Genomic DNA, 8,296 nt, shown 5'->3' on the forward strand with positions numbered 1-8,296 from the left:
ATAGCAAATATACTAAATACTAGGGGGGTTCGGAGTCAGTAATGATTTTGCTAGGAAATTCATAAAACCTTAGGATGCAGTGGTCCAAATGTACTTCACAATCAATTTGTCTTCCACGTTGGTCAGTAGCCAGTGGCATAAAGTGAAGTTTCTTTGGGCGACAGAGTAACTCTGCTCTCTGTCTGCTGGCAGGGCCTCCCTGATACAGCGGAGGAGCTGAGGAAAAGAGACCAAGTTCTGGATCAACAGGAGAAACTCCTGAAAGACATGGAGCAGGACCAGAAGCGGCTGTGGGAGACTCTCGAGGAGGCAGAACGTGCCCTTGAACAGGGAGTAAAGTGAGCCCTGGGGCCAGGGGGATGTCACTTAAAATGAACAAAAATTGAAATTCCTACTTCCATGGGCAGGGCTTTACTTCCCTGGACAGCGTAAGGTTAGAAGAGAAAAGTACATCTGTCTCTTTTGTTTTGAAATTCAGGGATAGTCTTCTAAAACCAAAAGTGTTAGTTCAAAATATTAGGTCATAATTTTATGCAGTTATCCCATAGTAGTGCTTCAAATTCTGGGTGCTGAAATAACTGGCAAACAAAATACCTGTGCTATCTAACTGATCTGACAAGATCTCTTTGGCACATCCTTAAAGTTCTGTTTATTTAAGAAATGATTGCTTGCTCTCTGTGTTTCCACGCCAACTTTGTATAGGCAGATACAATTTATTTATAGTAAATACAGAAGCATCAGCTAGGGGACAGGTCTTCACTGCCAAAGGGACTGAAACCCATTTTGGATCTCGCCTTTCCTGTGGTACAAGACAGATCTTCCAGCTGATTTCAGGGAGTTTTGGATTTAGACCTAATCCCCACACCACTTGCACCATAACCTGGAGTGGCAGAAAAGGCTCAGGCACTGGTCTTGAAAAGACTGGTGGTCAGAAGGAGCCCCCATGACTTGAAGGAGCTTATTACTAACCAATTCTTACGCCATATGAAAAAAATAAGTCTTTGCAGACTTTGTTGTCTAATACTTTTCATAGTATGAAGTATGTGTTATGAATATTGTTGTTCCATGGCTAGGATCTAAAAAAATTTTAGTTAATTAAAATTTCTCATCATACCTGGGATCATTCAACCTCTGAACAACAGTATCTAAGAAGCTTTAAGGGTTTTATGCACCAGGGAAATAATGCAATTTGTATGGTCATCAATGAAATCTTTAACAAGCTAATTAAAATGACAACTGTTATTTGGTATGAGTTGATCAAAGCAGGTGTCACCTGCAGAAAGATTTGTTCCAGAAAGCTTGCCCTTTTCATCCTGCCCTAATCTATTTTGGGCATTTCAGTAGAGATCATTCCTTGTGGCCATATATATATATATCCAGAAAAGGTTATTCTAATGTGAAGTAACTTTAAAACTGGCTTTATTTTTTTTCTCCTGTATATAGCAGCTGAATATCAACAAAGAAAGCTACACTTCCTCCAATCTTACAGCAACTCTTCACAACTCATAGGTTTTATTTCTCCTTTTGGAATATAAACAAAAGAGATTAAATAAACAGAATCTGTCTGTGGTTTCCAATACAAGAATATAATTCCATCCTACTAGAGACTTTTTATGACCTCTATATCCAAGCCATGATGGTTGTTCATTGATAGGCCTATAATTATCTCAATTTTAATTGCTTATTCTCAACAGAAGCATCTTTCATATGGAAATGCACCAAATAGTGGTACATGAACTATATTTAGGGTTGGCATTGGAAATATGAAAAAGAGAGAAAATCCTAATAGTTTGGATTATCAACAATTATTTTACAGGACATGACAGCCATCAAGTAGCAGAAGATTAATTTCTACATTGGTAAAGTTTCAGTTCCATAAAGTTACTTCATTGTTCTTGTTTTGTTTTGTTTTCTTGTATTTTCTTTTATAATAGAGACAAAGAGTTGATCATTAGTCAAATGAAAGCTGTGGAAGCTGCCTTGAATGAGGTAAGAATTTGACGTGTTCCCTCTGATTTGTGTTTCTAAATCAGCTAAAGCCTTAGAACTGCTTATTCTCAGGGGACGAGAGAAGTTGTAGCAAAGCAACTTCCTTTCCTTAGTGTTGAAGTTTCCCCTCTCAACTTGTTCCATCTTAAAAAACCACAGTGAAATAAAATGCAAGTTTGTAGTACATACACAACTTTTTCTGAATGTAGAAGTTATGACAAAATTCACTTGCCTTCCCTCACTGAGCACTATTTCTGGTTGACAAGTGAAGACTAATGGAACACACCAAAAATTGGCAATTGTTGTGGAGTTACCCCCTCTACTGAATAATAAAAAAGTGACATACTTGGTGGCCATAAAACATTTGGCTTTGTGTCTGCTACTTTAACCTATGAAACATCATCAATAGGAAAAGAAAAGGCAGGAAGTAGTAATCTGTGGTCAGAAACTTGCATAGTATTTTTTAAAATCATATTTTAACCTTAATAGTAATCTCAAGTTTTCCCTCTGACTTGTGCAATTGTGCCCTGATATAGGACTATTTGAAATTCCAACAAAGCTATACATATGAATTATTTAGGAGAAAGGACTTTTTCAACTATAGCTCTCATGGCAGATGGTTTCATAACTGTTTTTAATCTAGAGCAGCACAGAGCAAAAGTGATTTTTTACCTGGGAGTGGCAATTTCCCTTACTATATCTTTAATTCCCAGCAATGTGGGAATCACTATTTTAGTTTCAGAGGTCACCAAAACTGTTGCTATTTATTTAATTTATTTATTTTCCGATATCTTTTTCTAGTCTCTTTCCTTTAATGTTCACGGAAAGTGACAGAATCTGAACTGCATCTTTCTCCTACAGCAAACTGTGCTGATAGAAAATTTCCTTTGTGCCACCACCATCTCCATACTGGCTTCTTTCAACCTTTGGAAGTGAATGTCATGCAGCAAGTGCTGTGTTCTTACAGTAATACATATGTGCCATATCCTTGGCCTTTCTCTTTTCAGGGCAGGGCAAGGTGCTTTGTTTTGGTAGCAATCTCTCCCAGCCCTTTGAATTAGAGATTTATTTGCAAAGAAAATTCAATCAGTCGTACTTTATTCATGGATGTTAGGTGCAGTGATCAAAGCAAGTCCACTCAATGGGCTCAAGGGGCCACCGTTCATCCCCGCTGGTGTGTCTGAAGGAGAATGACCACTGATGCTGGGGTATTTTCCCTTCAGGCCAAAGAGCAGGCAGCGGCATCAGGTGCTGAAGCAGCCGCGCCACTCCCCAGCCTGCAGCTGCAGACCCTTCCAGAGGAAGCAACGGCGGGCAGGCCAGAGGCTGCATCCTTCCAGGTTAGAGTCTAAAACCAATCCTGTTTAATTTTTTCTTTAATTTTCTTTCATTTTTTGCATCTGAGATACAGCTGCTCTGAGCATGTGGAGAGCAAAAAGCTTCAAAACTATTGCAGTCAACAGTTGAAAGACAATTTCTAATTATACTCCTGCACATGGTATTTCAGAGATGATGGTAACTTTTAATTTTGCAGTTGCAGCGTTAAATAACTGACAGCAATACAAACATGGACAGAAGTATATATACCTAAAAATTAATATCCCTCTATCCCCCTCCCTTTTTTCCCATTAATATACAAAAGACTAATTAAAAAAACCCAAAAAAACCACAAACAAAACCAAAATCAAGATCCCCACCAACAAACAAAACCAACCAAAAAAAAAAAGACAAAATTTTCATATTCCTACTTGGTCAGTATCCGATTTTTTTCAACCCAGAGTTTTAGAATCAATTGTGGGGTTTTGAGCATTCCTTATTTAAAAGAAACTGCTATTTAGAATGTTTAAACATAGAAGCTATGTTGCCCATGTAGGTTTAAAAACTTGCACATTTCAAACTACTAATTTTGTTAGGATAAAACAATGAGTGGGAAAAAAAGAGAAATTAACAGAAGACGTGCCATATTTTCAGCTCTGAACATAGATTCAGTGCAATGCCTCCTCATTGTTTTTAAGTTTGATGTCTTCTACAGAAACTATATTAGTCTTTAGAGCTGTGCAGAATACATTAGTGCCAAGACAGATTTTTTTCCCCAATGAGAGAACAAAAGGCAAAGGGAGTACATATGTCTTTCATTGTGCTTCTCTGTCTGAATTAGAGAGAGAGTAGGTAATCAAGTAAAGTGCAAGGAACTTAGGCAAGGTAAGTATTGCATACAGTGTGTAAGCTTCTGCAGGAATTCCTCCCAATTGATTGTAGATTTTCCTTTCTAATGCAGTATATAATTGCAGGATCAGGGTCACAAAATCAAACATTCAAGAAAGGCAGATTCTAAACTGGAAATTTTTCACTGTTGCCCTCTTGCATGCATACATACATTTCAATATGATAAAGAGATAAATTATGTGTGCATTATCATGTTTCCACACTAAACTATGGAAATATGGAATATGGAATGCCTTGAGATTCCCATAAAGCTAATTAGCACAGATGAACTTTTCTGTCAAGAGGCAGAATTACAAATCTTTTCCCAGTACAGTGATGATCCATTTTAGAGCTGCACAAAAGGTCCCATGGGTGGCATCTTTCCACAGGAGGCATTGTGGCAATCGCCAGCTTTTAAATCCTTATTTCCTAATTTGGTAGTGGATGTTGCTTTTTTTTTTTTTTTTTTTTTTTAAATCCCATCTCAACTCCCATTCTTTTTTGACCTCACAATGATTGCAGTAGCACATGCAGCCTGTTCCCTCTTTCTCTCCAGAAGAGAATCATAAACACAAAAAGTTGCATTTCATATTTGCACAGAGTGCTTGTGGTATAAATAACATAGTACAGTATGTGCTGGGGAGCTCGCTGGTGGGGCAGAACTGTGAAGTTCTTGTTCACCTGCAGCCTCAGGTGCACTTGGTAACTCAATACATATACAAACAGCAGCAATGGCTCACAGTCTGTGTCACTGTGAACTTCCTTTTCTCCATCCCTTTTTCTCTTTCTCCCTTTCCTCATCTCTCTTTCACCCTTTTCCCTCTCTCTCTCCTCAGCCCTCATCTCTAGTTCCTGTTTGATTTCTTTCCAAGCTCATTACTGAGGTTTTATTACAAAGTTTGCCTTTTATGGACAGAGGTGACCTAATGGATTTTAGTTTTACTCTATGCCAAACTGTATTAAGGGCAGTCCTGCAATCCTGAGTGAGGTAAGCAGCTAGGAATGACTTTAGGGACACTTGTCATTAAAAGCAGTGGAGTTGTTTGCAGGCACATTCTCTAGAACTGCCTTAGTCTGTGATGGGAACATTTCAATTAAAGGCCTTATAATCTGCAATAATCCTCTTTTGGCACTAGGACCACAGCACCAAGACATTTTGGAGATTCTTTCTGATGAGAAAAGATGTGATACGGGTTAATTTGCCACTGCTGTTTCCTAGACACCATGATGAAATAACCTGATGGATTTTAGCTGTGTTAACATCTATTCTGAAAATCATTAATGTGAAACCAAGGAAAGGAAAACTGAAAAACCTTTGCAAATCCCTGTTTGTGATACTTAGCTGATTTTTGTCTGTATCACAGGTTTACATTCAAAAGACCAATGGAGTACTATCTGAAGGGAAAAATCATAACAAATAAAATGTGATTAACCATTGTAAAGAAGACCAATAATTTCAACAGTTAGTTGAGACTACTTGGGGTAGATATAAAGTGACCAGTACTGCCAAATCATCTGTGCTCTCTTGTCCTGCTAACTTTATCATCAATCCAATCAATATAAGAAAATTGGGACATTCTTCCACTGCATACATGGAAACAGCTACATTTTTCCAGTTCTAGTGCAATCAGATTATTTGTTTTCAGAAGTCCGTAAGTTTGTGATGTTTCTTTTCTTACTGCCAAGTTAATTGTTTTGCTGTGGAGTGGAAGGATTAGTAAATTGATTGATCTTGCCAGTGTGAACATTAGCCTGAAACTGTGTGGTAATTGTCAACAGAAATTGAACCTGCACTATGTCTTGTATTGAAATAAAATGAAAAAGTTGTATCAAGAGCTCAATGCTGCATTGCATGCTTGAAAACATCTCATCACAGCAGCTCCTAACTAGGGTGTGGAGCAATTCCCTTTTCCTCAATGATATTAATATTCAACATTTTAGAAAAAAATAGAAAATCCAACAAAACTTGATGTTTAAGTCCTGAGACTGACATTCTCCCTGGCTTACAAACTCTATTTTATTTCTCTGCTAAAAAAAAAAATCTGTCTTTTGTAAAAAATTTGGATATGTGCTATTTGCCATTTAAGTGTAGTTTGCCTGGCACTAATGATTCCTTCTACTTTGATTTAAGAATGTGGTTAGAAATTTTAGGATGTCTACTCACTGGCGGCTTCCAAAATTGACGTATTAAGAGCAGAAAGAGACTCTTTGGGCTCTAACTATGGATCCTTATCAGCTGTTGAGAGTCTTACTCTTTCTGCTGAGGCTAAGTCTGCTTTGCAAGCAATTGTAGTCCCTGGGATGTGGGTTCCTAGCCAGCATCTCCCTTCATGCTGCACAGCTTCTGTAGGCCAATACAGCAACACTTAATTGTAAACATAATGGAGAGCAATAAAATTACTGCAAAGAGAAACATCCTGAGATATTTTCCAGAAGAGAAAGGGGATGGTGAAAGCTAACACAGTCATTGAAATTACTACTGTATGTTTTTTTTTCTATTGCTCACTATTTGATTGGGGGTTTTTTGGTTTTAGTTCAGATTCCTTGCTTGATTGGTTGGATTGTTTTTTTGGTTTTGGGGAGTGGTGGTGGTGGGTGGGTGGGTATTAGTTTTTTTTATTTTTATATGTTACCTTTATTTCTGTTCTTTTTTCTCTTTTTCTCTCTTTCCTTCTCTGTCTTTATTTTTCTTTCTCTTTCTTTCTCTTTCTTTCCTTTTTTTTTACCAAAGGATTTTCCTTTCTTTCTGTTATAAACCATTAACATTTCTGCAATAGCCTTTTTTGCAACCATAACCCCTTCAGTTCTGTCCATGTCCTTCGTTTTTAACATTTACTTTCTCTGAACAGAATCCCCACAAGTTCACTTTGCACCTGCACCTGCTACTTCGTCTCCTATTCCTATTACTCCTCCTGCTCCTGCAGGTAAGTCTGCTTTTCAAGAAATTATAGTTTCTTAGGTGTGAGTTTCCAGACAGCATCTCCCTCCATGCTGCTCAGCTTCTGTAGGTAAATAGAACAATACTTGATTTGAAACATAGTGGAGCAATAAAACTAGCAATAAGAGAAATGATCTGTGACTTTACAGAAGAGAAAGGGGATGGTGAAAGATAAAACAGGCATTAAAATTACTACTGTTATTTTTTTTCTATTGGTCCTGATTTGCTTAGATATTTTTGGTTTTAGTTTGAGTTTGGTTGGTTGAATCTTTTGTTATTGGGTAGTAGTGGTGGTTGTTGGGCAGGTGTTTTCTTTTTGTTTTTGATGGGTTTTGATTTTTGGTGGGTTTTTGATTTTTGCTGGTTTTGTTTTTCATTTCTTTCTCTTCTGTTACTTTCTTTTTTTTTTTTTTAATGAAGTCTTTTTTCTTTTTTCCTTTCTTTCTGTTAGCAACCATTAACATTTCTGTATTGGCCTTTCTTTGCAACCATAACGCCTTCAGTTCTGTCATTTCCTTGCCTTATAAAATTTCTTCCTCCAAGCAAAATTTTTACAAGTTCACTTTGAATCCAAAGCAGCTGGATTGTCTCCTCTTTCTCCTGGTGGTGCTATTCCTCTTCCTTCTCCTATTAGTGTTGGTAAGTCTGCTTGTCAAGCAATTGTAGTCATTTGAATGTGGGTTCCTAGCCAGCATCTCCCTTCATGCTGCACAGCTTCTGTAGGAAAATACAACAATAATTTTTAGTGTAAACATAATGGAGCAACAAAAGTAGTGCTAATGGAAATGATCTCAGACTTTTCAGAAGAGAAAGGGAATGGTGGAAGATAGCAGAACGATTAAAATTACTACAGTAATTTATTTTTTCTATTCGACCCTCTTTGCTTGGGTTTTCTTATTTTCCTTTGGTTTTGGTTGCTTGGGGAGTTGGATTTTTTTGGTTTTGGGAAGTGTTGGCTGTGGAGTGGGTGGGTTTATTGGGTTTTTTTGGTATTACTATTTTTTGTTTTCTCTTTCTTTCTTTCTTTCTTTCTTTCTTTCTTTCTTTCTTTCTTTCTTTCTTTCTTTCTTTCTTTCTTTCTTTCTTTCTTTCTTTCTTTCTTTCTTTCTTTCTTTCTTTCTTTCTTTCTTTCTTTCTTTCTTTCTTTCTTTCTTTCTTTCTTTC

Source organism: Agelaius phoeniceus, chromosome Z (genome assembly GCF_051311805.1).
Source record: "Agelaius phoeniceus isolate bAgePho1 chromosome Z, bAgePho1.hap1, whole genome shotgun sequence".
NCBI lineage: Eukaryota > Metazoa > Chordata > Aves > Passeriformes > Icteridae > Agelaius > Agelaius phoeniceus.